Here is a 27,268-nt window from a genome sequence, read left to right as displayed (position 1 = left end):
GCTACAGAAACTCATAAAATAATTATATAATTCTGAATACACTGCTAAATTCTTTCTGGCAGAATTTACCCACCAAAGAATCAGGTTCAATATTTTAAAATATAAAATGGGAAACTCTGGTATTAGCTGGAAGATGGTCTTCACCGTATTTAAAACCTCATCTGTTTCTTGGCAGTCTGGAGAGAAGGGTGAGCGGATACCATCTTGCTCTGGGAAAGGAACAGGCCAGTGTCTTTTAAACCCAAACAGGGAATTAAAAAAAAAATTATTTTGAAAATACTTTTCTGCAGTATCTTCCACTTGTCTGTTTCCAAACAAAATCCAAATTTAGAACCCTAAGCTAGTAGACAGTTCTTGGGCTCCTGCCCTACCTAAACAACATTACAGATGTGAATAACTGAAAAAGAGGAACTGGAGCTTGTTCTCAGAGCTGAATGCCGCCCAAGGCGTCCCCCGAGGAGGGGGAGGTGGCAGAAGATCATCTCAGTGGACTTTTTTTTGGCGCAATTAACAAAGAGTAGTCAACCAACTACCTAAAGTCCCATAATTTAACCACGTTCTCCCAGTGGTTTATTTCCTCAGTAAATGGTGTGTACAGTTACTAAACAACTTTTTTTTTTCCCTAGAGAAGATTGTGAGACTTTTGTCAAAGAGCTGACTGTAACTCTCTCCCTTAATACCCTGGCAAATGCTTAAAATTTTTTTGTGACATTTCTAATCTAGTGGAAACCATTTCTAGTCAATTGCATTTCAATGCGACCAAGAAGAGGAAAGGAGGGCTTTCAATTGGTATCGTCAGCCTTCTCAGAAAGGGTAGAACAGTGTCATCTCACGGGAGAGAAAATGTCCACTGCTGCATTTTCCAGATTAAACAATAAAAGGGGTGGGGGAATAAAGGCTGCTTCTCAGCTGGTGGGCATCCAGAGACTAGCCACCGCGGTAGCTGAGAAAATCGCTACCCCACCACACGCCAGGATCTCTCCACTTCTGTCTCCTACCTTCTCCCGAAGTCAATCATACTGAGTCAGTGAGCCTACGGAATTGTGACATATTATGAAACTAGTGGAGTCTTCAACGTAAACATCCTCCGAAGAGGAGCGCAGCCCTTGTACGATTTCAAGTCACGCTGCGTGAACCGCCCGTGCGTACATGTGCAGGAGTTCCCTCCTCACCTGCCGTCCCTTCCCCTACATCCTCATGAGCGAGGCCTATTTATACCGGGTAATAGCACCCCCATACAAAGCCTACTTTTATTAGTCAAACACAGTGCATTTGCCAAAACACCCTTCATTAATCAAGTCACCTCTGGGGGAGTAACAGAATATGTGTGAACTAAATGTTGTTCCCCCAAGAGAAGCTGTACCTTCAGGATTTTTGGTTGTGTCTTTTAAAAAAGTTTTTTGTTTTTACACTGGTGGTGATGTTGGAGGAGTAATAAAAGCTAGACATTGTGGAGAATGAAAAGCATGCATACTCCTTAGTCTAAAAGAATAGCAGGCCAGAAGGCAGTCCATGTTTCTGCTGAAGGGCCCCTCGTCCCGCAGCTCACACAGGCACACCAGGAGTACATTCCCACAGCAACCACGTTTCCTGAAAGAACACCAGGTGCCTTGCACCCTTTGCTTCCAAATACCACTCTCCTGTGTTTTGTTTTTGTTTAAAAAGAAAGAAGAAAGAAAGACAATAAAGGAGAATAAAAGCCCAAACAAACGACAGCAACTGAAGGTCAGTGCCTTTCCCGGGCCTGACAGACGTTTCCAGTTCTGCTCCTGTCTTCTGGTCCCCAGCCCCTGGGGCCCGGGCGGGCTCCTCGAGCATCTCCATCAGGCCCCTCTGGAAAGGCTCCTCTCCCTCTCCTCCTCCGCACAGCAGTCTCTTCATTTCAGGCGCTGAGTCACGGTGGCCAGGGCGACGGCGAAGGCCTGCACAGCGGAGAAGGGGTACTGGAAGTCCAGGATGTACGCATTGCCGTCGATCCTTCCCAACTGCATCACCTGGGGGGCGAGGGAGGGAAGCAAAGACATTAAAGCACAAACAAGGCGGGACACAGGGCAGCCGGGTCTGGGCAGCACCTGTTGGAGGCAGATAGCACAGCCTGCGAGATGCCAACAAAAGTGACTCTGATCAAGCTTCTCGATCTAACTACAAGTTTGGTGGAAATAAAGGAGTGGAGGAACATGTTAAACAACGCAGTGGGGAGACAATGAGCAGACTTCAGGGCATGGAAAGCTCCACAGGTCAAATGAAGGGGCTTCCCCATCCAGGAAACGGAAAAAGGAAGAACAAGTAGGAAGAAGAATCTACAGGCTAAAAGGGGCTGACGAGAAATATCAACTGCAACTGTCAATGTCACTACTCAGAGAGGGACAGAACGCCACCGCCTCTTTCCCGAGCCTGCTTGCCCTTGTCATTTCAGTACTCATGGGGACCACGTGACACTGTATTATTATACAACATGTTATGTACACTTATTTATTGTCTTTCTTCCATTTTTGTAAACTCCATCAGGATAGGGATTTTCTGTTTTCCTCATCGATCTAATTTCAGCACTTAGAGTAAGGGCTGGCAAACTCTCTGTAAAGGGCCAATAATATTTTAGCCTTTGTAGGTCATACGGTCTTTGTCACAACTGCTTAACTCTGCTGCTGTAGGGCGAAAGCAGCCATAAACTATACTTAAGTGGACGGGCGTGGCTGTGTCCCAATAAAACTTTATTTATAAAAAGCAGCAGCAGCCGGACTGGCCTGTGGGCCACACTCCTGGCTCAGAGGATTGCCAGGCACACAGCAGCTGCTCAGTCAACATTTGTTGAGTGAATTAATGAAAATGAGATTTAAATAGGAGAAGTGAAGGGAATTCCAGGATGGTGGAGGAGGGTAGTTCCAGAACAGTAGCTACACAGCAGGGCTGGGGCAACCATTCCAGGTTGGAGCAGGAAGAACCGACAAATTACCCAATGTGTTTGCACCAAGAGGGGATTTGCATTCTGCCAGGGAATCAGCGAATGACTTAATAATAAATACACAGAGAAATTAGCAAATAAGCAAGCAAACGAAAACTGGGTAATTATTATGTCTGGGGGACAAAAACCACTATCCAATAAAAAAAGAAATGTGATGAAACCATATCACATGGCTCAGCTCTGAACGGTACTTACTGGCATAAGGAGGTGACCAGTGACTACTGATTCAACTGGGAAGGGGGCAGGGAAAGTTCACGTGTGTGTAGTCAGAGAGTGGGGGTGAAGAAAACAAACCCTCACGTTCCTCAGGAAGAAGTCAATACACGATGCTGAAAACTGAAAAATCACCAAATAGTAGACACCCTGCTCTTTACAAATATGGTGGCAAATACCAGAAAAAAGCCAACAGAGGTGGAAGCACGCCCTCTGGGGGAGGCTGAGGTTTGGGAGCGCGCAGGGGCCTGTTAGGGGTCCTCTCGGGTCTTGTAGAAGCATTTGACTTTAAAAAATCAGTGCATGTGTTACTCTGATGAGAAATAAAGACAAGACAGCAAGGGGTACACTGAAAATCACAACTCCACTTGGCCCCGAGAGACACCAGCTGTTTTCCACATTTCCCGTGCGGCCTTTTGAGAAACGCCCCCCCAAGGCCAAGGCACTGATATCCTGCCCCCCCCCCTTAAAGGTCCCCAGAGGCCCATCAGGATGAGACAGCCGCGCCGTGGCCCCGGGCCAGGCTCTCACCTGCCGCCCGTCCAGCTCCATCTGGAAGTTCTTGGCCGACTCCTGGGTCACCCGCCCCCCGAAGTCCAGCTGGCGCCCCTGCGTGGCCTCGTCCACAGCCGCTGCTTGTTGGCCATGACGTGCATGAAGCCCTGGCTGCGCGGCCGGCCGTCCTCCCGCTCGCTGGCCCTGCGGCCCTTGGCCTCCTCCGGCTCGCCGGCCGCGCGCAGGCTGCGCTTGCCCTTCCAGCCCGTCTGGCCGCCCTGGCTCCGGGTCACCAGCTCGTCCCCGCTGACGCCCAGCCCAGGCTGGCTCTCCCAGCTGTCCTGGAACCCGTTCCTCTTGTTCAACTTCTTCCACTTCAGCTGGTCTTTCTGACTCTTCTCTTTCTTCTTCTCCCTCCCCAGGCGGGGGCTGGAGATCAGGGAATTCAAGTCAATCAGAGTCCGAGCGTCCTTCTTCATCTCGCCCTCTGTGGTGGCCTGAACGTTTCCCTCCTCGGCTCGGCTGTCCAGGCGCTTCCGGCTCTTCTTCCCGAATGTCTCCGGCCGCTGGGGGACTGGACTTTCCATCAGGGAGAGGACTTCCTGGAAGTTGTCAGCGGTCTCTACCATCACCTCTGTGCCCAGGTGGCTCTGGAGGTCGGCGGGCGGTGGGGACACGAGGGGCTTCTCCACCACCAAGTGTGCCTTGGGGGGAGCATGCCCTGGGGGTTGTGCACGGGCGGGCACGCGCTGTAGGAACTCCAGGGGTGCAAGGCGATAGGTGGCGGCTGTAAACTCGAGCACGTGAGCTTCCTGGATACATGGGGGGCAGGGGGCAGTAGGAGAGGGGGGGCGGGTAGGCGGGCTGCAGGATCAGGGCGGGCTCCTGTTGTGCAAACTGTGTCTGGGACAGGGTGTCTTTCGGGGAGCAGGGAGCCTGCACTCCCGGCAAAGGGGGGGTGTTATAGCTTCCTGGGTAGGGCACTCCCATCAGATAGCCCGTCTGGAAAGTGGCAGTCGGGCTGGCGGGCGACTTGGGGGAGACGAAGGGCACTCGGGACACGTCCAGGTGCTGGCTCTGACCTGCCATCAGAGGGGACAGTTTCAGGGGGTTGGGCACTGCAGTCTGTGCTGTCCTGTCCTGGGGAACCCAGATGTCCTCCCCCAGCACGGGGTCCCACTGGTAAGGGGGCGGCCGCTTCCCGGCCACCGCAGCCTCGGGCAGCGCGGGGTGCCGCAGGGGCTTCTCGACGGACAGTGCTGGCCCAGCGCCTCGTCCTCGGGGAAGGCCGAGTTGACATAGTGGGCGCGCTCGCGGGCGCCGTCGGGCGGGCTCAGGAGGCTGTAGGAGGACTGCGGGGACAGCGGGGACGTGCCGGCCGCATGCGCCCCCGCCCCCGCGCCCTGCTCGGCGCGCCCGGCCGCGCCCCCGCTGCACTGGCTGCAGCTGTAGAGGGCGGGCGGCGGCCGCGCGGGGAAAGGCGCCGCGCCCTTGGGCTTGGCCGGCGGCTGCGGCGGGGCGCGCGGGGGCTCGGCCAGCTGCGCCGCCCGCAGCGCCGCCTCGCGGTTGTTCCTGCGCAGCGTGGCGTGGATGAGGCTGCTGTCCGGCCTCTGCGCCGCGGCCCGGCCGGGCCCAGCGTCCCGGCGAGGGCGGGATACGGGGGCGGGGCCCCCGGTGGAATGGAGTAGCGCGGCCCCGTCAGGCGGTTCAGGGTCGCGCTGGTGCAGGGCTGGGGGACCTTCTTCTCGGTGGCCGTGAGCCTCAGGGTGGCCGAGCTGCCTGGGCCGGGGAGGGTGTAGGTGTTCCCGGCGCAGAGCATTGGCGTCCGGGCCGGCACACCTCCTCCACGCTGCCGCTGCTGTGGAAGGTGGTGATCCTCTCGTAGCCCAGGGGCGGCTGATGGTGCGCCGCCGTGGGGTACAGCGAGAAGTCGCCCTTCTTCAAGCACACGTCCACCGGGGGCTGTGGGGGCGGCAGCGGGGGCGGCGGCGCTGCCGTGGTGGGGGCGGCGGGGATGGTTCCTGGGTAGGGCGGTGGGGGGCTCATCTTCGCCACCTGGACCTCCTGGAGGGCACTGAACACCACGGCGTCCCCCTCGGCGGCCAGCTGCGGCACCGGCCGCAGGGCCTTGGCTGGCTTCTGCAGGTGCTCGGGGTCTTGGTCTCCGTGGTCCACCACCGACAGCTGGATGGCCCCCTGTGCTGGCGGCGGCAGGGACAGCTGAGGGGGCTTCGGAATGATGCGGCGCATCTCCACGCCTCCGAAGATCACCTGTCCGGGGTTGGAGTAGCGGTCGGAGATTGCGTATGGGTTGGCACTGTCACTTGCGTGCTCAGCTGCCCCCACGGCCGTGGTCTGGTTGGTCAGGACGTCCAGCTGCACGTTCTGATTGGCCAGCAGGGACTGCACCAGTCCTGTGCTCTGCGTGGGGGCCGTAGCTTGAGCTGACCTGTGGATGGGCGCGATGGGGATGTTCACGGTACACGGTGGGTTGTTCTCAGGCACGCCAGATGCTCCCGTCACTGGAAGATTAGAAAAACCAACTGCTTACAAAACAGTGCCATGAAACTGGGTCAGAATAAGCAACTCATCTAGGCCTTTTACGTATAAACTGTAATTCCTACACACAGATGCCTTTGCGTGGGGAAAGCTGGACCCTTCCTTCAAGTTACACAAAGCTTTTCCATGTTTCTGGAAGGACACTGGCAATCGGTGGGCTCTGGAGCTAAGGGCATTGTCAGAGCATTTCAATGAATACTTCTGAACCTTCTGAGTGTGGTGCCACGTGTCTGAATGGTACCATGGCAAATAAATGTTTAAGGACACTTTTTACTCATGATGGTCATAAAACGGCCCATTCTTATGCGAGAGGAGGGCAGTGGTACAGTATGAAACTCCACTGAGGACTCAATGCCTAGGCTTCTGAGTAGGCTTATCCAGGGTTTTGGATTGGTTAGTGTGGGAAGTGTCGTGGGGCAGATGTGTATCTGAAATTTGTACGTAAATTAATTTTCTGTAAATAGAACCATGTCAAATGCAGTAGAGAAACCAATGATAAGAATCCTTTGGCAGATCTGCATATGAGGGGAAGGATCATTTCCTAACTTAACTGCTTTTTAGCATTTCAAACAGTATATAAGTTAGAGCCACACTGATTAAAACCCTGTAAATCCACCCTATTTGCACACAGGAGGAGTTTAATGGAGTGTGCGTTTGAGCAATCATCTGCAGACCACACGCAGGGCCTCAGCGCCACTGTTCAGTACTGCCCTTTCTAAAGAGCCCACAGAGCGCTGGAGGTCTGCTCATCTGGGCCTAAGTGCCACGTGACTATGAGCACGTGCGCAGAAAACAGGCATTAACAGGAAATTGCACAGGCTGGCTGACCTTTCACCAGAACTACAGAGGGAAGCCAGTAGTCCATCAAAAGCTAAGCCCACCCTTCGTGCCTGTGACAGACTCATCCCCCTTCCCTGGGGTCCTCCACTGAAATGTGACTGTCCCCTAGCTGCAAGAATCTAGGTCCTGTCTCAAGTTCTCTATGATTCCTGTTCAGATCCCTCTTCCAGATGCTCTCTCCTCTGTATGGAGTACTGAGGGAAGGCATCTTCCCCGCCAAAGGAGAGTCTCTCTGTTGCGTCACCAGCAGTATGTGTAAGCCCTGAGACAAATCATTCCTCCTTTCTCTGGGAAGCACAAACAGTGACGACAACAGCAGCAACAGCTGAGCACGAGAGAGCTAGATTAGCCACATTCCGGGAGAACGGAGGGCGCTAAGGGGAAAGTGTGAAAGCCACTTCTAAATCCAAGGTTCTGAAATAGCAGGAGAGCTGCTATAAAGCTCATGTGTGAGGTTTCACCAAACTGCAGGTTTATGGGGTTGCAAAACCTCGCCCATTAGTCCAGAACATCTGCTCCACCCATGAGGAGAAAGTATACCTATCAGAGAACCAAAGACGGCTACTGTCAGAAAGTACAGTAGAATAATTTTACACGCAGAAATCTGGCTGAAGGAAGATCAACAACGCCCCCAAGTTCAGAGCCCGAGTTGGGACACGTGTCCCTCCCCATCCCACGGTGAGGTCCAGAGCCCCTCGTTTGAGAATGACAAGATACAGTGGCCGTGTACGGTTCCTCTGGCTCAGAAGCTAGAGGCTTTCAGAACCTTGCTTGGTTCTAAGTAGAGGAGCCTCTATATTTATAAAATTGCAGGTGGACTTTTTTGAGAATAGTTACATATAAATAATTGGTGGACTACTTAGAAATCATTCTAATAATCAAAATAGGATCCCCCCCAGCAGAAAAGACTTAAATTAAGATGCTATGGATCTGAACGTTTGTAAGTTGAGATTTTAAAAACTTATACCAGCTTTGACCTTGAACTCAGACCTGGCCTCTATGCACTGAGACACGCTCTGCACATTAGGAGAGAGACGTTCCGCCCCGGAGGTGGGGCAGGTTTGAGAAACTGGGCTCTGTGGCACCACAGGGAGATGCCATTCTCTAAGCAGGGATTGAGAGGATGAGGGCTAGCCTGGGGTCAGTGAGACTGGGTTTCAGTCCTGACTTGACTGAGTCCTGATGAGTCCTGTTAACTTCCCTATCTGGGCATATGACTAAGAGGACTACCGAGAGGATAAAGTGAGATGGTAGAAGTGCTCTAGGATCATGAGCCATCACGGCCACCTCATCGTCCTTGCTCTGGTAGCTCCCCTCCTCCCCAAACCAGTGACAGTAGGTGACCTTTCTCCAGTGACACGCCACCACACCCACCAACCTTACTGAGGAAGTTGTACCTTTTCCAAACCGAGGCAGCAGGCACGGACTGACATGTTGGCATTCTTGACTACTTACCACTCTGTCCCCGTCACGACCCACTAACAGAGGGCTCGTGACAAACCAGTTGATGTGTGAACACACCTGGTAAATCATCCTCATCTTCACTGAAAACATTCGGGTTGAAGACAGGTAAATTAACATACTCCATGGAAATCTTCTGGACCTCTGGGAGATAGATGGTCATCTGCCGCGGCTGGAGATGCAGGAGGCTGGTTTTATAGATTACTGGTGGGAGGAGGAAAGCACGGTTAATAGAGACAAGCCAGAGGAGAGCCAAGGCATCAACAGTCACGGGAAGAGACGTGGGGTGACCTGTGTGGGCAAAGCCGGAGACTCTGAGAGCAGCTCTCCACCTCCCCTGGTGCACGACTGGCCACCCCGGCCACGGACTGGATTCGGGAACAACAGATTCTCAGTCTAGCCCAGACTATCTTAGTCTGGCTATCTTAGACAAATTCTTTTTTAGAATGAGCTGGGTTATGACAAATGTATTTTTTAAAAATCCCATTTGCAATCACCAGGAGAACTTGGTGGAAACAGTTGTGATAACCAGAGAGCCAAGCGCAGGGGGCAGTCAAGCAGCTACTGGAGGGCAGCTACGCGGTGAGCAGCAATGACACTCGGGCTGTATTCGGGACTGGATTCTGGGCTTCCTGACTTCCAGTTTCATGCTCAGGATAGAGAATCACGGAGAACTTCCACACAGTTTCTTTAAATGCTAAGATTTAATTTCATTAACAGGGACATTTAAGAGAAGGCCTAGACTACAACTAAAATATTTAGAGAAGACAAAACAAGTTAAAAAATAATGAATCTGAATTTAAGTTTCACAATAGGTTAAAATCAGGATGAAACTGTCCCGTCAACTTTCTCTTATGTTTAATACTCTTTGCTGTGAGATATGTAGAGGTTCTTTAATTATTCCTATTCTTATTTTTTATTAAGATGAGCCAAGTTCTACCTGCGAGGCTGTCACCTCACAGCCTGGTGGCTGAGTGGCCAGCATTCCCACAGCTCCAGGCCTTCTGCTCTGAAGCACCGTCGTAAGGCTGCTCCTTGGGCTTGAGTGGGCTGAGACGCCTTTTCCACGCCAGGGGTCGTTACAGGTCTTATTCATGTTTTCCTCTCTCTTGCCCACAAAAGAGAGTTTGAATTTTCTCTCAAAAATTCTGGATGGTTCCATATAGCTTAAGAATTAATGCATTAAAGTGCTATTCTTTGTCGTTCAGATTGACAAAAGGATGCAAAATTAAAAATCTCAGGAGGGATTTAAAAAATAATATCAGTTGCCTCCAGGGAAAAAAACTAGGTGGTTGGGGGTGAGGATAAGAAAGATTTTTACTGTATATTCTTTTAAATCTTTTGAATTTTGAATTTATTCCACATTTTTAAAATTAAGAAATGCAAAAGATTAAAAACACAAAAATTTCATGAGCCTGATCATTCTAATTGAAGGAAACAAATTATTCAATGTAATTATCCAATTATTCAATATAAAATATCCAACAGCACTCACTTTTTGAATCTAACAGAGTGTCAAAGATTATTTAATAGGGTGCCATATGTAACAAACCCTCTAGAATCCCAGAGTTAATTTCTTCTCTCTAGTAGAATCACGTGGAAAATTCTTTTAGCTTGACAAATGAAAACGCTCTTTTTAAAAAGGTCAACGATTAGGACAATGATTTCACCGCAGTCACACACCAAGCTTTTGTCTTGGGCACTGAGATTCCTAATACAGGCCCTCCCATCTTAAGGTCCTCCTTGACTTCTTTATGGATCTACTCAACATCCAAGAACTAAGGGCAGAATGAGAAGACCCATTGAGCAAATGCGCACGTCCATTCCTTTTTTCAACATTTGCTGTAGGCAGATGGCTAAATTCTCAGATTACAGGTGTGGGGTAACCATGCCTCTCACACAGTGGTTATTAGAATCACCATACATATCATGAGGGTGCTGCTGAATTACTGAAGGGCAGGCTTTTGTGGTCATGAGAGGGTTTCCCGGCTGTTGAAAACATAAGAGATTTCTTTCCGTTACGTGAATGGATTGTCTATTGTTATTTCCTAAGTCAGTTTTATGTTTTACTTTTATTCTTTTTTTCCTTTGAGCTGAGAAACCTCAAAATGAAAAATCCAAATGCAGCACCATTTAATGTCTCTGAAGATGCATACACAGCAACAGGTCTTTTTAACATCTGCTTTGCAAGAATTATTTGTTTTAAAGGATCTAACTGTGTCTGAAACAACTCTAATGGGCAGATCCAGAATTTTTCAAAAACTATTTTTGGTAGGTTACACAGACCACATTCAAGATGGGGCCACCAGCCATCGGTGAACCCCACTGGCTAAGCTGGCCTTCTAGAGAGACGTGTGCGTGTTAGATGATCAGGCAACGTAGCAAGGTGGGGGACAACACAGGCCCTTAGCCCACACAGGGATGTGGCCATTAGGATGAAGCTGCTTTGAAAAGGACCTTCTGTCATTTCACTCCTTCACGGTCCCCTAGTAAATACGACACGTCAGTCATTCAAGCAGATACAGAAGAGAAGGCAAATTCTGGGTTCTGCCCAGCCTGGTTCTCCCTGGGTTCCATTTTCCTCGATGTCTCAAACTTCTCATGGAGAGGATATTTATCTGGTACTTAGAAATGAAATCCAAAAAGATTTACCACTAAGAACTGTACAGTCAGCCAACTTCTTCTTAAGGTCTTGAACACTTTCTTCTTGACTCAAACTTCTCATGGAGGGAATATTTATCTGGTACTTAGAAATGAAATCAAAAAAGATTTACCACTAAGGCTGCACAGTCAGCCAACTTCTTCTTAAGGTCTTGAACACTTTCTTCTTGACTTTCTTCAGGAGTTTCTTCTGACTCAAGAACCTAAAGACACTGGTACCAAAATCTGTCCACAGTAAAAGGCCAGAAATCAAAGTAACCAGAAGCCTATAAGAGCTTTGATAGAGATTTCGGCTATTTTGTCATTTTTGTAAGTCAGGGCTTGTATTAAAAAACGAAAACACCACTGGCAAAAAAACAATTTGAGTGATAATTCTAATTTTTGTGAAATCAGAGTGGCTAGAGTCAAACTTTGGAAGTAAAATACATGCTCATCTTTTGGTGTCATAAGAGCTCATTTTCTACATTAGGCCACCAAAGGTTGAAAATGCTTATTCAGCCTGAGTTCCAACCGGGACAGTGGGCAGAGAACAGGATGCAGTTTTTACCTGCACCGAGGTTGGTTGGCAGGAAAGCAGCCAAGCCCATAATCTTAAATTTGGTTCCCCAGATATTAGACGTGACCTGAGCAAGATAGTTGTGCTGTGGGAAAAAAAAGGAGAAAAATCACAATCTATTTCCATATTTTCTATTGATCACTCAAGAAGTAAGGATGTTAACACTTTTTGCTTAAAAAGCCACACGTGGGCACTGCCAGAAATATTCGCTTTCTGTCATTCCACTGTTTTTAAGACCAGAAGCTGCCTACAGCATGTCAGGCGCCCATTTGCAAGTGGTGGCTCAGCGAGGTGTCATTCTCAGGTTGGGAGTGGGGGCGGGTGTGTCCCGGTGTGTCCACATGTGTGTAGGTTAAAAAGGCACAAAAGTGATTTGGGCACTTTTTTCTTTACCTCTCCTTCCTCCCAGTCACTGAACCAGAGAGAGCACCTGGCTCTGAACCCATTTTCATCCTTGATATTTCTCCTGGAAACATCAGCTGCACTGATACCAGTATATCCCAAAACTACCCAATTATCTGTTTCTTATTCAATCAAATTTTTAAAAATTTAAGAATTTATCACTATGCCGAAACCATGCATGAGTGTGTGTGTGTGTGTGTGTGTGTGTGTGTGTGCAAGGGCAATAATAAAGATGAATAAAATACAGCTCCTCAAAGAGCTTAGAACCTAATGGAGGAGAGAAGGCCTGTAATTATTTATATACAAGGAAGTGACTGAGAAATGTCCTGAGGGAGTTACAAACAAGATGCTCTGGGATTACTGTGGCTGAGCCAGGGGAGGAAGCCTTCACGACAGAGGGGAAGTTCTATCTGGAAGCACGTGCGCAGAAAGGAGGGTGAGGAGATGGAGCGGGTTACCCAGGCAGGGCAAAGGCACAAAGGCGGGAAGAGGTGAGTCAACAGTGTGGCTCTGGCACCTGGAGAGGAGGGGGCGTCGAGGAGGACAGGAGGGAAAGACAGGCCAGGCCAGGCAGTGGGGCTGTCACCAGGGATTGGCTCCTGCCGACACTGGAGTCACTGAAGGGTCAGAAGCGGCTTGAGGGAGCAGAGGTGAGAAGTGTGGCTGTGTCTCAACCAGAGCTACCTGTGAGGAGATTCCTGTGGCAACAGGGGGATGCCCGAGGTGGGAAGAAGGCCCCTCGGGATGTGGAGGTGACGGAGCATGGAGGAGGGCAGACAGTCTCTAGTTCTCTACGCCCGTGTCTGCAACTGCGGTGACAGGCACGGAGAGAGGGGACCGAGGGTTCAGCGGCCATCAAGCACACACTGAGGAGGGGAGAGGAGCATTGGATCAGGGGACCACCCGAAAGCCGACACTACCTGAGTGATGTCTTCAAAGGGAAACTCTCTTTGCGTCAGGCTGGGGAAGCCAATGGAGGGCTTGCGCATCGGCAACCGTGGAGACCTGGAGATCTCCTGCACCGCCCAGGACAGCTTGGGGGACTTCCAAGACTCAATGTTGATCCTGCGGAGGCAAGGCCCCGAGGGTCAGGCGCCCCGGTGGGGACGGCGCCTGCACTCCTGGCACTCCCTTCACTGTCCACCAGTCACCGTGGATGTGCCACTCCCAGGGGCAAGGTCCCTTAATTTACCCAGGCCCCGCCCGCCTGCTTCTGCCTTATGAACACGAGGAAAGAAGGACAGAACTGCATATCGAATAATATATATTCAACAATATAGTGAGGTTCAATTGAGTGATTCATTTTTAAAGAACCTCAGAGAATTAACTTTCTACTGAAAACTTTCTACTGACTAATAGTAAGTTTGGAATCGTCCACATGTCTTCTGCCAGGGGTCTGCAAAATTCGTCCTGAGGAAAGTGGCGGGTGGAAGAGGCGTTTCTCACCTAAGTCCAGAATGGCTTTATAGTTCCTAACACAGTGCTGGGATTTCAACAGACTTACCTAGCATCTCCCCCCTGCAATATTGACATCAAATCAGTGGATCTAAGTTTTTCTGTTGCCTTTTGATCCTATGTTATATGTCTGGCCCTCAGTTCCTTTGTTTATAACATGGGGACACACGTGTTTAATGGCAGTCTACCCCAAAGAGAGCGTTATAAAAGTGAATATGGTAAGGTTGATGACATTCCCTGAAAGAAAAGCATTAAGCCTCACAGATACTGCTTGAGAGCTTGATAAGACACCTAGGGCTCCCAAAGTGTGGGAGGACAGGGGGACCGAGCTGGTTAAAGCTCTGAGCGAGGACAACTGGCCTGGCTGCTGCGTAGGGGCACTCAACACTGAGAAAGACGGAAGGAAAGAGGACCAGCTCCAGAGACCGCAACATCCGGGAGCTTTCCAGGGACATTTACAGGTGAAAGATTTGGTTGCTTATGTATTAAATGTCCTCTTCTCCTTAACCAATGGGAAAAGCCAAAACACTGTAGAAGTGTAGAAAAGTTCATAATTTTATTTGCAATTTTAACAAGCCTAGAATAAAGATGAAAAAAATAAATCGAACAGATTGCTGGATATCTGGATATTTATATGGGAAAAAAATGAATGTTTACCCCTAACTCAGACTATACACAAAAATTAATCTGAGGTGTAAAATTAATCCGAGATTTAAGTGTGAAGGCTAAAACTATAAAGCTTGTAGAAGAGAACAGAAGAATGTCTCATGATCTTAGGGTAGACAAAACAGGACAAAAGCATTTCCTAAACAGCACACGAAAAGTGCTAATCATAAAAGAAGAAATTCACATTAGACTATACAGCAATCCATATATCTGCTAAAGGACTCATAGCCAGAATACATGAAAACTCCTACAACTCTAAATAAGAGAAAAACAACTCAATAAAAAATGGGCAAGGGGCTGGTCCAGTGGTGTAGTGGTTAAGTTCACGTGCTCCGCTTTGGTGGCCCGGGGTTCAAAGGTTTGGATCCCAGGTGTGGACCGACACATTGCTTATCAAGCCATGCTGTGGTGGTGTCCCATATGAAGTAGAGGAAGATGGGCATGGATGTTAGCCCAGGGCCAATCTTCCTTAGCAAAAAGAGGAAGATTGGCATCGGATGTTAGCTCAGGGCTGGTCTTCCTCATACACAAAAAAAGGTGCAAAAGACTTGAACAGACACTTCACAAAAGAAGATATCCAAATGGCCAATAAACATAAAAAGCTGCTTAGCATCATCAATCATTGAAGATATTAGGATTAAACTACCATGAGATACCACTATACACCTACCAGAATGGATAAAATTATTTTCAAAAAATGACAATACTCTGTAGGTGAGGATGGAAGCAGCTAGAACTCTCATATACTGCTGGTGGGAATTTAAAATGGTACAACAGGCACCTTGGAATACTGTTTGGCAGTTTCCAATAAAGTTGAACATACGTCTACCCCGTGGCCCTACAACGCACTCCTAAGCATATACCTGAGATAAACGAGTGCATACGTCCATAGAAAGTCTTGTAGAAGAATGTCTACAATGGTTTTATTCATGATAGCCCCAAACTGGAAACTACCAAACATTCAACTGGTAAACGGAATAAACAAATTGTAGTATATTCATTACAATGGAATTCCACAGAGCAAAAAAGAAAAACTGCTGATACACGCAACAACATGAATGAGTCTCACAGTCATTATGTTGATTAAAAAAAGCCAAATAAGAAAATAGGACATGTGGTTTGACACCATTTATATGAAGCTCAAGAGGAAGCAAAACTCATCTATGCTGACAGAAGTTAGAACAGTGATTACTCTAGGGAGTGGGTGTCGAATGGGAAAAAGTACAAGGGAACTTTCCAGGATGATGGAAATATTCTTTATCTTCAACTGGGTGGTGAATACACTGGTTTACCAACTGCACAATGTATTATGTGTTTACAATCTGGGCAGGTACGTATCTGCACGTACATTAGACCTTCATTTCACACAGCATCAAGAATTTTAGAGCTAGAAGGATCTTAGTGAAAATCTGCTCCACCCTTTAACTTCATAGACAAGGAAACTGGTCTCCAGGTCATGGATCAACGTTACATTCTGAGGTTACAGAGCCCTCGGTGGCAGGGTCAGGACGAGCAAGGCAGAGTTTTTTATCTATGACACTGCAGGCCCTTCCATCTGCTTTTAGCTTTTTGCCACTCTTTAGGACAAACCCTTAGGATAGAAATTTTTTGTGTGTGTGAAGAAGATCAGCCCTGAGCTAACATCTGATGCCAATCCTCTTCTTTATTTTTTTGCTGAGGAAGATACCCTGGGCTAACATCTGTGCCCATCTTCCTCTACTTTATATGGGACGCCACCACAGCATGGCTTGACAAGCAGCACATTGGTCTGTGCCCGGGATCCGAACCTGTGAACCCCGGGCTGCCAAAGCAGAGCACATGAACTTAACTGCTATGCCACTGGGCTGGCCCCCCCAAACATTTTTTTTAGAATACTATTTTTTCCAATTACAGCATCAAAGGCATTTAATTCGGCATTCCTTTCAACACACTACATACACTGTAAAACCTCTGTCTTACTGTTCTCAGACCAGAAATAAAAACAAGTAAGCCAGAAAGCTACGGCCGCTCCTGCCACCCACCACCAGTGCTGACCCCTAGAAGTTCTGAGGGTTCAGCAAACTTCTTCCTGGGGATCTTTTGCTGTCCTGAAGGGAAGAGTAAAGGAAAGCTATAATTATCACAGGCAGATCTTCCAGACGACAGACTTGGACTGCCTCTTGCTATGCTCCTCTGGTGTGGGTTAATGGGATTCTGCTGCAGACACAACACAGACACACCTCCAGAGGCTCAAAAAGGGAGGACGCCCCTACAGACCAAGATTACCTTGGGAGTTTGGGTGATTTGCTAGCTCGGGAGATTTCTTGGCAGCCCAGTCGTCACTCAGTTCAATGTCACTGGAGTCTGAGCAGCTGCAGCTGTCGATCATGGTAGAAATCAAGCTGTTTCCATAGATTTCATCTGGTAAGATACCAAGCAGTAGATTTTAGGGAAGTGACATCAGTTAGAACCTCACGACGATCATTACTAGGAACTAAGGACAGCCTGACTCTATAGGCCGCCGTTTGAAGTCTACAGGTTGAAACAGAAAGGAGCAGAGCATTGTCTTCCTTTTACATTTTTATGCCATTATATTTTCTAAGCAAAAGTAGCCCATTACTTCTACGGTTAGCAAATGGGCGTGGAATTTTAATGCCTCTGGAATGTACAACAGTCTGGCACTGCTTACTGTGCCAAACCTGGCAACAAAACGGCGCACTATTGTGCCTCACCACACACCAGGCTCCATCTGGGTTCACACGGGCAGCCTGGGAACCCAGGCCGGGCAAGGGGCTTGCTGACTCACTGACTCCCCCAGAACCTGCTTCTGCCCTGGGACCGGGGAAGGCCCTTGTTGGTTCTGGGCCTGCTCTGGACTCAAGACCTGGCAGAGTCGGGTCCATTTCAGGGACCCCGAGAAGTTAATGTCTGGCGTGTCAGAACCGTCTCCTGGAACCGCCACAAAGATGCTTGTGGGGGGGTAGGGGGTGGCTATCCCACCTGCTAGAGGTGCCTGCCTGCTTCGAGCAACGGCTGGAAGAAGACCTGTGTGGCAGGACTTTCAGTGGGAGCTTTGGGTACTCCTGAGGGTGCCTGCGTGGAAGCCACTCAAAACAACCTTGTCAATTGGCCATTATGTAGAAGATTAGAGGCCCCAAGGCAGAAGACGACAGATACAGCAACGGGGCCATCACAAAACTGCAGAGTAGATGAAGTCCATGTTTAACATCCTCCTCAAAACCCCTTCTCCTTTGCTGCCTTCCTCACACGGCCTCACACCCCCTCACATCCCTTCACCACCCAAACCCTGCTCTGCCCCACCCCAGGTCTGCCCTCACTGGAAGTACCTCATTCTTCAAAATCACTTTGTTTTGCTGACAAAAGCCTCATTCCCTCAAGGCTCCAAGAGCCTTGCCAGGCAATAAAAAAGCTGCATCATTCAATCACAATGAAATAATTTATAGACTATGAGCGATTTTACCATTCAGAAGGGCTGTTTACATTTGAAAGAATGAGTTTGTAATCCAAACTAATCTCTGTTTCTGAACACGTGGAGGCGACATCTGTGTGGAGGTGACATCTGTGAACAGGGCCTCTCTGAGGGCCCTGGAGGCAGAGCAGAACAACTTGGCGTGCTACTTGGAAGGAGACTAGCTGATGCCCGATCGGTGTTACTACATCAGCCTCTTCTTCAGCTACTTCCTGAATCAGAAGGCACGACTCGTGAATCCAGCAAGTTGGAGTGGTGTGCATCTGAGTTCCAGCAAACAAAAAGGCTTAATTCACACGCCCCAAGCAGTGCTTTACATTATTTAACTTAGGAGCCCTAGATCAAAGGAAGTTTGGCCACGATTCCAAAATGCATGTAAGCCCACAGAACGCTTCCCCTGTGTTCACGAGCACAGAGCCAGTTCACCGACCTGAGGAAATTCAGTAATGTATTGTCCACTCAACACCTCAACATTGTCCACGGCAACATCGACTTGCTGATGCCGGGGTTTTGTAATTGCTGGATGTCATACCCTTTGCTTTTTTCCTTTACTCACGTCTTAGTCTGTGTGGGCTGCTATACCAAAATACCACAGACTGGATGGCTTATAAACAATAGAAATTTACATCTCACAGTGGGGAGGCTAGAATTCCGGGATCAGGGTGCCCGCGTGGTGGGGTTCTGGTCACAGCCCTCTTTGGGGTTGCAGACGGCTGACTTCTTGCTGTGTCCTCACATGGCAGAAGGGGCTACTTTCTGGAGCCACTTTTATAAGGCAATAATCTCATGATTATAAAGGCTCCGTCCTCATAACCTAATCACCTCCAAAGGCCCCACCTCCTAATTCCATCACAGTGGGCATCAGGATTACAACATACGAATTTAGGGGGGCATAAGCATTCATAACCACTTTTATTCTATTGTCTGTCTCCCCAACTAGTGGAAGGAGAGTTGCCTGTCTCGCCTCCTGCTGTAACTCTAGAGACCAGAACAACGCAGAGACTCGATAAATACTTCCTGAAAGAAAAACGAGGTCTCTCCCTGCCGCCTGGCTGCACCCCAGACTAACTGCAGCAGGATCTTGGGGGTGGACGTGGGCACTGTCGATTTTTAAGGCTCCCCGGTGATTCCCATGAGCAGCCAGGGCTGAGAACCACTTGCCCAGGAGCAGAAGGACTTCCCCATAGAACGGACTTAAAGGGGGCGGCGTGAGAAGAAGGGAGTTGCTTTCTGAGACAAGCCCCAAGTCCTGCTTGTTCAGTGTTACAGTTACACATTTGGAGGCTCATCACTCTGCTCCCTGTCATCAACAACTAGAAATTCAGTGCAGCACGTCAGAGTAAGACCCAGGGAGCCTGGGGGTGATGGACATCTGTACCTCTTATTTCTAGAGATTCTGTGTCATTAATTTATCATGAAAATTCTGGAAGAAACATACAAGTTGTAGAAAAACGTAAGTTGGGATTCCTCTTTGAGAACAGAAGGCTGAACTGTACTGTTTGGGGCTTCACATCCCAGTTTTGTCAGTTTGCAAGAATATGCTTATTTCATCTGGGTTGAGGCCTTTTCAAAACACACAACCCAAATCAGGTATCTTTTTAGAATTTTAAAAAAATCTTTAAGCACAGTTTCAAAGCTTTTAAATAAAAGTTCTGTCTTAGTCTGCTTGGGCTACCATAACCAAATACCACAGACCAGGTGGCTTAAACAAGAGAAATTTATTTCTCACAGTTTGGGAGGCTGGAAGTTCGAGATCAGGGTGCCAGCATGCCAGATTCTGCTGAGGGCTGTCCTCCTGGCCTGCAGACGGCCACCCTCTCACTGTGTCCTCACGTGGGCTTTCCTCAGCGTGTGTGTGTGTGTGTGTGTGTGCAGAGAGATCTCTCTTCCTCTTCTTACAAAGCCACCAATCCTACTAGATTAGGATCCCACCCTTACAGCTTCATTTAACCATAATCACCCCCTAAAAGCCCTGTCTCCAAATACAGTCACATGAGGGTTAGAGCTTCACCATATGAACTTGTGGGGTGGACACAATTCAGTCCATACATTCCGCCCCTGGTTGCCCCCTCATTCATATCCTTCTCCCACGCAAAATACATTCATTCCATCCCAACACTCCCAAAAGTCTTAACTCACTCCAGCATTAACGCTCATGTCTAAAATCCAGAGTCTCATCTAAATATCACCTCAATCAGAAATGGGTGAGAGCCGAGCTACGACTGACACTGAGGCAAAACTCCCTTCCAGCCGTGAACCTGTGAAACCAGACAAGTTACGTGCTTCCAAAACACACAAGATGGCGGCGGGCCAGGCACAGGGTGACATTCTCATCCCAAAGGGAGACACAGGAGAGAAGGAAGGGCCTCAGGCAAGTCCAAAGCCTAGTAAGGCGAATTTCTAGACCTTAAGGCTTGAGAATAACCCTCTTTGGTTCAATACTCTGCCCTCCAGGCCCACTGGGGTGGCAGTGTCACCCCACAGCTCGAGGTGAGGGTCCCCACGGCTCTGTGGGGCTGGGATCTTGTCCTCAAGGCTCCGAGTGGAGGCTGTCTGGCCTACTAAAATTGAGGCAGTGGCCCTGATGACCTTTGAATCGCCTTTGGGGTCATTTTTCCCTCTTGAAGAATAGTGCATGTTCCTAGCCGACCAGCTCCATCATCCCGTCCTGTCAAATCCAGGAAGTCAACAGCCTTCCTTCGTCTTGGCCCGTATGGACAGGCTGAGAACTTTCCAAATCTCCAAGTTCTGGTTCCTTTTTGCTTAACAATTCCTTCTTCAGTCTGTCTCTCTCCTCTCTCATTTTACTATAAGCAGTTAGGAGGAACCAAGCCAATCCTCCAAAACTGCTTAGAAATCTCTCAAATATCCAATTTCATTTGCTTGCAAGTTTTATCTTCCACAAAACATTAGAACACAGTTCAGCCAAGTTCTGTGCCACTTTACAACAAGGATCGCCTTCCTCCAGTTTCCAATAACATGTTCCTCATTTCTGTCTGATACCTCACCAGACATGGCCCTAATATCCATATTTCTAACGTGTACCTCAAAACCCTTCCAACCTCGACCCATGACCCAGTTCCAAAGCTGCTTCCACATTATAGGTATTTGTTACAGCAGTTCCCCACTTCTTAGTACTAAAATCTGTGTTAGTCAGGGTTCTCCAGAGAAACAGAACCAATAGGAGGCAAATACATATACACACACATACAGAAGAAGAGAGAGAGATCATAAGGAATTGGCTCACGTGATAATAGAGGCTGACAGGCCCCAAGGTCAGAGTGCCAGCCTGGCTGGGGTCTCGGCTTGTGGATGCACACCTTGCTGTGTGCTCACGTGGCCTTTCCTCAGTGTATGCGTGCGTGTCGAGAGAGAGCTCTCCCTCTTGCTTTTCTTATAAGGCCATCAATCCCATCCAACTGAGACCCCACCTTCCTTAAAAGCTCTATCTCCAAATACAGTCACATTGCGGATTGGCATTTTAACATGTGAATTTTGGGGGGGACACAATTCAGTCCATAGCAAGCTCTGACTAAAGATTTCCTTTGGAAAATTTGTGAACTTTTGTTAAAAAAAAAATTATTGGGATTCATGCTATCTATTATACAAACACACACTGGTAATTCTGAGAAACACATTTGTTAAGTTACTTGGGGGACATTTACAACAGAGGATCAAAAACTTCAGAGCATAGCAATCCCCTGGAGCTCCCACTAAGTTGCAGATTTCTAGGCGTCGCCCCCAACATGCTGAACCAATCTAAGGGGCAGGCCTAGGAACCTGGATTCAAGTAAGTCTCCCAGGCGATCTGCGGGAAGGTGGCCCGTGGACCACATCTGAGAAACGATGACATGGAGGACTGAGAGAGTTCATCAGCTTCTCACGATGAGCAAGTCCTGGCTTCTCAAAGTCAGGAACCCTCTCCTCTCTGAACCAGGTTACGTCTACCACTCAGTTGGAAATTAGTCATGTTCTGCCTTGTGACACATCGTCTATTTTTGTCTCGAGGTATTTAAATCTTGACTTTTTTATTGAACTTTTCAAGTGTTAAGTTGTCTTTCACCCAAAAGGGATCATGAACTCCTGAAAGCAGAGATGCCCCAGCACTGCTTCACAACCACCTCGAGGAGACTCGAGGACCATGCACAAGGCAGGCACTCAATACGTCCCGCCTATCTGCTTTGCTTTACAACCTTTTCATTATAAAAACACAACACCTCCTTCCCCACAGGCCTGTTAGGAACCGGGCCAGCCTGTGTTGGGAGGAGCTGACAAATGTGACCACTACGGAGAAGCAGGCTGGGACGCTCAGGTCAGGTCCACGCAAGCAAGGTCTTAGGAGGCTGCAGCCTTGTCCCTATAGCACAGCCCCCGCTGCTTCTGTCCTGTTCTTCAGTGGGAAATTGACGCACAGGAGCGGGGGAACAGAAGCAAGCTCTTCACATAACTTTCCGTCAACACGGAATCCGAGCATAGGTTTTATAAAACTGCATACACGGGAGGAACCTTAGAGACAACGACCCCGCTGAGAACCGGCGATGCACCCTCAGGTTCAGGACCTTTCCCAAGTCCCCCCATCAGTCATCTCTAACCGCCATGGCTCCTGTCTTCTCTCTTCCCCTGAAACTGCAACTTCCTTCTAAGTTCACGTGCACTGCTCTCTGGCTTCTCTCACTTTGCCTTCCTTCCTTCTGAATCTTCCCTCTCCCTCCTTTCCACCTGCCTTCCTACGAGCCTCCAATTCTTCTCGCTCTCCCTGTTCTTGGTACTAGGTCATCACATGACTCAAAAGACGAAATAACTGACTAATATCCAATTTTTAAAGTATAGTTTCACTGCTTTCAATCTTACGCGGTAACACTGACAGCAGAATGTTGCTACAGATGCGGAGCATTCCAATAAAGAAAAGCAGACAGCAAGTGGATCGACTGTAAAATACTGAGGTGGGCAAGTGAGGCCAAGGTTGAAAAAGCCCATTGCACGTGACACTCGGCTAACTGGTGATGCTGCACGGCGCAGCGGCTTCAGGGACAGAATGGGGGCAGAGGCCAGTCTAACGGGCGGGAGAGGGAACAGGAGATGGGAAGTGGAGAGAACAAGTATGAACTAATGAAAACAAATCTAATTCAACCCACGTTGTCCCACGGTCAGGTGCTTGCCAGGCACTGGGGGTACAAAGATGACTCAGTTCCCTCCCTCCGGGCCCTCAGGATTCAGGGACTGTGTGCCCCGAGGGATACCAGCAGCTCAACTGACTGACGGGTGATGGGCACAGAGGGGACAGCTGCTCACTCTGCTCTAGGTGACCGACAAGATTTCACAGGGAGGCGGCGGAACGTTTGAGCCGGCAGGTACTGCTGACAGAGGCCACAGGCCTCGACTGTGACTACAAAGAAAAAGAGCAAAGTCCCTTCCCTGGAGGCTCACACTCTAGGGTCCCAGAGAGAGGTGCGTAGTGAGCCCCCTGAATACGGCAACGGAGTCATGAAGATTGGCATAGGAGAGTCTTTAGAAGGAGGGAGTGACTGTCATGCGAAATCTTTACGGACCAGCAAGAAAGTCTCCTTGGTCATCAGCTAAAAAGCAGCTAAGGGTGGCTTAGCGACAGCAGAAGCAGGATCCCAGCAGGAGGCTGAGGAGCAGGCTGAAGGTCTGAAACGTTTAATCCTATCACTCGCTCTGGGGGGCAGTGACGGCAACTCACTGCTGTTTTGACGGTCTCAACAGCACATTAAGGCCCTCAGTGGATACCTGACAAATAACTGAAAGAGGAGGCTGCCATTCCCAAAAGGCCCGTGCCAGCCTCCCCTTGATGACAGCCGATGTCTCCTCCCCCCACAGCCCCAGCCACACGGAGCCTCAGGAGCGCTCTTAAAAACCCGTGGGAAAGTCCACTTAGGGAATCGGTAACTTCAGCAGGATTTTGGAAGCGGAGTAGCTTCAGGGATGTTCCGCGCTAGCCAAACGTTCACAGATAGGCGTTACCTTTGCGTGTGCAGTCAGGAATACCAGTCCGCACCCCCCGAGAGGGGCCTGCAGTCCCTGGCGAGGCGCCCCCCTGCGTTGCTGTCTGACGGCGGGTCCGTGATGACGAGCTCCGGCGCAGCTGGCTGACGCGCCGCCCCTTGAGGACGCGCACGAGCCCGCCCAGGTGCTCCAGGCAGAGCGTGTGGCACGGGCCGCCCACCTCCGGGCCGCGCTCTGTGCGCTTCACGGTGCGGTGCAGACGCTCGTTGCCGGCCGAGGGGCAGCTGACAAAGTCGCGCATGTTGTCGGGGTCCGGAATCGGGGGCTGGAGGCAGGACGTGGAGAGAAAAGAGCGTGCACATCACTGATTACCCTGGCGGAGCACTGGCTGGCAGCTCGGGGAGGGTTAACTGTGCGGTGCGGAACAATGACTCCCAACTCTGGGCGCACGTCACAACCTCCTGGCAGCTTTCAGAGACCTCAGCCCGGATCCCACCACAGACGATGGAACTGGAATCTTGTGGGGGTGAGCCTGGGCACGTGTATGTTCTAAAAACTCCCCAGGCGATTTTAACGAGCAGCCAGGGTCCAGAATCACTGGTGTGGAACCAAGAGTGTAAAGCAACTTGAAGAAAATATCACAACAGATTCTAAAACTCGGATGTTTTAGGAAAAAATTAACCAAGAAGTCAATCTGATACTTAGAAGCAGAGACAGAAAACAAAAAAGAGAACACAGGAAGCAACCTACGTGCGGAGGGCCAGAGGGAACGGGGAACCCACACTGGAACAGCCACAGGCAGGTCCAGTCCACATACCACCATAGCGACAGACCAGTTCTCAAGCTCCAGTCAGCACAGAGGACGCTGACAGCGAGGGCTGGGTGAGGGTCGCCCCTCCGCACAGTGATGAGGAGAGCAGGCCCCGGGATTGACAGGGTCCCATCCTGACCGTTCCCCTAACGAGCCACAGAGCAAGTCCCTCACTTCTAAGAACGCGTTTCCTGCTTTCTCAAGAGGGGATAACGGCAGCATCTGCCAGGGAGTCAGGACTGAACAAGGCAGACTGATCATCAGGACGACAACGGCAGCCACGCTCGGGATACTGCCTCTGCCATGAGAAAGCTAATGCCTATCACACAAGGTGACTCTCTTGTGGACACTAAGGGTGATGCTAGGGACAGACTGCGCGCGTGGGAGACCGAGGTGGGACTTTGCGGAGCCGCACACCTTCATCTTGCAGAGGAGCAGACGTGACTTCTGTGCTCCTGCTCTGGGACTCTCGCCTGTGTTCCTTGTCTCGGCCCTCCTCTTGGCGAGCCTTCGGGAACAGGCAGCCAGCACGAGTGAGGAAGGAGGAGAAGGTGAGTGGAAGGGCTTCACCTTGATGGTGGGGATGAAGGCAGTGGGGAGGTGGGAGCAGAGGCGGGGGGGCGGGGTCAGCTTGCTGACGTCTTTGTCCTCTCGCAGGGCGCTGGCAATGGCCTGCTGGCACAGCAGCTGCAGGCCGGACACGCGGTGCTCCACACGGACCACGTACAGGGCTGGTCCTGATGCCATCAGCAGCCACGAGTCCCGGTGTCCCCAGCAGATGGAGATGATGGGGCGCTGCCAAGAAGTGAAGGGAGACTACGCTTAAGCTGTCGCTCTTGTAAGCAAAGATCATGCACGCTTGTGTCAAGCCAATTCAAGTGACCTGATAGTTCTTGAGGATATTGGTTTTAAAAAGCACAAGAGAGGATGTTAAATACCATATTACAAAAATTCAGTATTTCCATTGAAAAGCAGTTAGATCCCCAGGCCACAGCACAAAGCACTGGAAAAGTTTTACAAAGTTCTTTTACACGTATTATCTCATTTAATTTGGTGCCATAAAACCTAACTTAGCTCTTATGACGTTTCTCCCAGGAGATGCAATCAGCCTGGGGGACTGTACTGCATATTCCTTACTGAAGCTCTGCTATCTGGAACCCCAAGTAACTGGTGGTAGGTATTCCCATGGCTTGGGGAGGTGGTAAGGAGGCAGACCAGATGGCTCTTCCCTTTTGTCCCGACAGGGAGCATTTTAGAGTCAAACCATCACTGGATTTGGGGTCATGAGCTATGTGACCTGGGAACTATGATGTAACCCTTGGAAGTCTCCTACTTTCTCATGAGCAAAATGGGAGCTGTGAGGACTAAAGGAGATGAAAGACGTCAAGTGCTCTGGGACCTATCACCAGTTATAACCCATAGATATTAAGTCACTGTTATTCTCAGCCATCCTCGAGCTGATGGGGCAGAAAGAAAGTAGAAAGCTATCTGGAAAGGGGAGAGAGGGGAACACAGCCCCTGTGGCAGCTGCTCGAGGGGTCTGTGGCCATCATTTGCTTTGAAAAGGCAGGCTGAAATCCAAATGTGCAAGTTAGAAACTAGTTGCACTGAAAAAAATCCAAAGCTTTAGGGGTGCCATCTATGTAAGATGAGCCAAGGAAGAAAGAGGGAGGTGGAGGGAGTGATGGAGAAGCAGCGAGGGAATTTCTTCACTCCGATCTGGACAGATGGAGTTCTAATTTAATGAGGTCTTGAGGGGTTTCAATGATCAGAAGTGGGGCTATCAGATCTTTTATATGAATGACAGATAGGAACAGAGTTTTCCCAACACTTTAGTGACAAACATCAAGATAAAAGGAACACATGAAGACGCTTGCTTAAAATCGCCTCCAGGGTCGGCTAATCCTGGTTTGAACTTCAAAACACAATGCGGGGCTGAAGATAATTCATCTTCCATTTCCATCACAGTGAGGCCAGGCAGTCACAGCCTCGTGGACGAGGACCACGGAGCCTAGAACTCAAGTCTGGGGGCTTCCGGCGTACTTCCAAGATGGGCCTCCTTCTAAGAGGATCCCACGCGGAGGGTGGACCCCAGAGAGACGCCTGTTAATTTAGAGCAAGGCAGAATCTCTGCTGAAGACAGGGCAGACAGCACATTAAAAATACACACCAAATGTATTTGGTATCATCAACCCCCTTACGTGCAGGTTAGGACTAAAGTTCTATTCCTACCAAAGTCATGCTTAATCTTAAAGATACACGCCACCCGCCACCCCTGAGCCTCCTAAGATAATATGTACAACTTAGAGCTCAAGTCATGAAGGACAGTTTTCACTTAGCACAATCGGACTGGTTGGAACTGGCTGCAGAAATCTCAGACACTGCTTTCTCCCAATTTCCCATTACTTTTGAGCCCATTTATCTGACATGCCAAGGGTTATGATGTACGAATCACATATATATATATTTTTATCCTCCTGTGTCCTCCCTCCTTCTGGTTCTGTTTTTCATAGTAACTATCTCTATGTAACAGTTGATTACAATTTTGGGGAGGATCTTACATACTTATCATAATGACAGTTTTATATATCTCTTACGTCTTTGTACAAAAGAACTTAAACCACTTAGAGTTTCAAACTGGATAAAAATCCTCTCTGTTACATTTACATGTACAATCACTAAGCATCATAACAAAAATAACAATTATGTCTTAAAAGCTTACCTACGTTCCAATAGCACATTGAGTTATCT

General features: G+C 49.2%; 1 pseudogene; it reads right to left on the bottom strand.

The window, feature by feature from the left end:
• Window positions 1-1,877: 1,877 nt before the first annotated feature.
• LOC131401782 (tubby-related protein 4-like) lies at window positions 1,878-25,482 on the bottom strand (annotated as a pseudogene).
• Window positions 25,483-27,268: the final 1,786 nt, after the last annotated feature.

Source organism: Diceros bicornis, assembly GCF_020826845.1.
Source record: "Diceros bicornis minor isolate mBicDic1 chromosome 16 unlocalized genomic scaffold, mDicBic1.mat.cur SUPER_16_unloc_1, whole genome shotgun sequence".
Classification (NCBI taxonomy): domain Eukaryota; kingdom Metazoa; phylum Chordata; class Mammalia; order Perissodactyla; family Rhinocerotidae; genus Diceros; species Diceros bicornis.
Note: the sequence above shows the minus strand (reverse complement) of the source record. Positions and strands in the feature narration are given on the sequence as shown.